The sequence below is a fragment of the Magnolia sinica genome, chromosome 4, assembly GCF_029962835.1.
Source record: "Magnolia sinica isolate HGM2019 chromosome 4, MsV1, whole genome shotgun sequence".
Lineage (NCBI taxonomy): Eukaryota > Viridiplantae > Streptophyta > Magnoliopsida > Magnoliales > Magnoliaceae > Magnolia > Magnolia sinica.
This window is the reverse complement of record NC_080576.1, coordinates 86,947,452-86,951,203: the sequence shown is the minus strand read 5'-3', so window position 1 is coordinate 86,951,203 and position 3,752 is coordinate 86,947,452.

Below are 3,752 nucleotides of genomic sequence, written 5' to 3'. Positions count from 1 at the left end.
TTTTAGTACCATCAGGTATATGATACTCGGGTGGAGCCTGCTGGTTATACTCGTGAGCTTAAACTTGTACACTTTAGTACATATTTCTAGACATAGCTAACCTTTGCTAATATCATGGGACACATGTAGATATATTATAACTAAAAATCGCATTGATCAAACAATCTTAGCCTATGATCAATATATATTTAGTTGGCTGAATTTGGACCACCAACTGGTTTTCATTTTAACCGTTCATAATACTTCAGCCAATATGCCATGTAAAACATTAAAACATTTAGATAATTGATCCATTTGAGATGAAACTCATTTGGACGGTTAAAATTGAGTTATATTCATGCAACTGGTATATTTTTAAGTGCATGCGCACGAAATAGTTCGCCTTTCTAGAGTATCTAAGTTTTTTTTTTTGGGTAAGACCCTCTCAACCGCAGATTCCAGATCATCTTCTCATTCTGACGTAACATTCACGTGCAGCGCCCAAAAACAGCCAGGCAAGGGCTGTGAAGTGCCTTTGGCTCCCGCCCAACCGAAGATCCTGTGGTCGGAAGATATGTGGGGCCCACGGAGATGCCCGTGAGAAATCCACTCCGTCCATCAATTTCTCAAGTTAACAATGGATGAGACTCCAAAAATAAGTTAGTTTCAAAACTCAGGTGGGCCACACAATAAGAAACTGCGAGAATGGAAATGTCCACTATTGAAAACTTACTGGAGCGAGCCCATGATGTTTATATGCCATCCAGGCCGTTCATAAAGTTGCTACCACTACAAATAGCAGCTTGTTTCAAAACTTCTGTGGCTGCCAGAAAGTTTTCAACGGCGTTCAATCCCCGTTGTTTCGTGTGGTGTAGTGGACATGACTTTTAGATCTGCCTGATTTCTAGACTCCTATTGTGAGCTTCAGAAACTGATGGACGGATTGGATTTCATAGATGGCCCAACATAGCTTGGCAACTCGCGTTCCAAAGAGCACGGATTAGGCACTATCCCGCCTGTTCCGAGCTCGGGACAGACTGGGTTCGGAGGAGCCGGCGTGATGCATGCATTCCATCCACATCGTCCATCCATTTTTTCAAATGATTTTATATAATATATTTGAAAATAAGAAATATCCAAGCTCATTGGACCACACAGAGGGTATTAAATTCTTACCACTGAAAAATTATTAGCGACCACAGAAGTTTTAAATCAAGATGATGTTTGTTTTTTCAATTCATCAATGTTTATACGACCATATTAACAGGTTGTATGGCAAATAAACAACATGGTGGGCCATAAGAAGATTTCAACGGTGGGTGTCCTTAGCACCGTTGCTTCCTGTGGTGTGGTCAACTTGAGCCTTGGATGTAACTTATTTTTGGGATAATAATCTAAAATGATATGAAAAAATGGATGGACGGTGTAGATAGAAGTCATACATCAAGGAGACACCTCGGTGGCCCCTCGAAGCCTCCTACTGTACCGAGCTCAGAAAGGTGGGGGAGGTAGCTAGTCCGCACCCCGTTCCAAAGCCGGTGCCACTCTCACTCTCACGTGCCACCAGACTTAAAATTACCAGAAATAGGACAGACACGTGTTTGGGTAGATTTGAACCCTACTTGCAGCATAAGTGCCAGATCTCGGCCATTCATCAGCGGGCCCTAGCAAGTGGGATCCACTTCAAATGTGACTTTTTAGTAAATTTTTATCTATTACCATTGTCACCCACTTCTTTGGTGGACCAGCGAGATCTCTGGGAGAGGGATGTACATGTAAACGTTTGGCTCACCTCGGTGAACGGAATGGATCTCGCACACTTGTGCCACGTTGCTGCGCTTGTTCGCATTAGATGGCGGGGCTTTGCAGTGGAGTTGGCCTGCATGCGCAAGATCCACCATTCATCAGCTGGGCCATACTATGTGGATGCCCCGTATAAAAAACTTCATGCAATCGGGTGGGCCAAGTACATCGAAGGTCCTTTTGGTCAACCCTTTCCAACCGATAGTTTTTTTCCCGAAACGGATTGGTTACTTCCCATGACACCAGCTTTAAAGCTGGTGGTCAATGCTTTGTGAGCCCTATTATGATGTTTATGTTTCATTCATTTAAATATTATTTTTGATCTCTATTTAAAAAAGAGAAGGATATAAGTCTCAAGTGGACCATACCATACGAAAATTATGGTTGGCCTCAAGTGGACCTACCGACAGTTTTTCTGAAAACAAATTAGCTACTCCCCTTGGCACTAGCCCCGAACCTGGTGGCCAGTCCTCTCCTCTGTGAGCTCTATTATAATGTATGTGTTTTATCCATTTGAAGTATCATTTTTGGTCTCTATTTAAAAAATGAAAAGGATATAAGTGCCAATGGACTGCAGTAAAGGGAAGCAATAATGATTGGATATCCATCATTTAAATCCTCCTAATGCTCTTTATATTGTTTATTTGACATCCAATATGTTGATTACGTCATGAAGACACGAATAAAAGGAAAAAAACAAAGATCAACTTAATCTAATACTTTTATGTCTAAAAAAGTTTTTAATGGTCAAAGTTCATTCAACATTATTTCCGCTAATGTGGTTCGCCTGATGCCAGTGTATATTTCAATTTTTGTGTATTACTATGGTGGGCTCCACAGAGCACCGACCACCAGCTATCGGCGGTGGCAGGGGAGTAGCCAATCTGTTTCCGTTTTTTCCACGCATCCGTGGCGCACTTGTTGTCAGGACGAAGTTCACCGACCCCATAACTCACCGAACCGGGCTACCGTCCTTCGCGACAAGGTACCTACTGCCTACCGGGGTTCCTTCCGTGAACCGAGAGTCACGTGTAACTTTCATGAGATCCACCCCATTCATCAGGTATGCTGTCTTATAGTCACCGTTTACTCCAAAGATCACGATAATCCAACACTCAGGTGGGCCACAACACAAGGAGCAGTTAAAACGAAATGTCAGCCACTGATATTTTATAAAGCTTACCGTAGTGTTTATATGCTCATTCATCTGATGTGACTCGTAAAGATGAAATAATTACTAATTCCAACACTCAGGTGGGCCACGGCACGTGACTTTATCGGTCGCCTGAGTATTAAATCAGCCTAAGTTCTGGCATCAACACTAAAGATGGAGTGATGTAAGTAATGGACGGCGTGGATTTCATCCACGTTAAGTCGGTAGTCCAGGAAGATAAAAGCAACCCTGTCAGCTACCAGCGCCAGGTTCCGAAGCCTTTCATCCGATCCCGCACACGTGTCGCGTCCATCTCACACGAAACCGCACCGCATGTGCCACGATGCCGTACTATGCAGACGAGAGTAGGATTACAATCATACTCGCGCGAGCAGCAGCGAAATCACAACGCGACGGAGGTTCCATTCCACCGTACACGTGGCAGTAGAAATTGTGGGATCAGACCGTCAACAGAGTTTTCCGTAGTGTCGATGGCCTAACTTTCAACCATCGCATGGTTTTGGACGACAGTTGTCATCCTTGAAAGAGCAAAAGAGAGCACCAAAAATCAACGGTCGAAATTCATAATCTGAAGATTTCTACAAAATACACGCTGTCATTGTCCGATAAACGCTAACTTTTAGTCCAAAGACCATCCAATCTACGTCCAATCAAATGGATGGTTCCGATGCTCCATTCATCTGTCCACGTGTACGGTAGAGCAGGGCTTCTGTCATCACATGCTGGCGACGTCTATACTACAATATTCACCGCAGGTCATACTCATAAAAAACAAAAAAGAAAAAAGAAAAAAAAA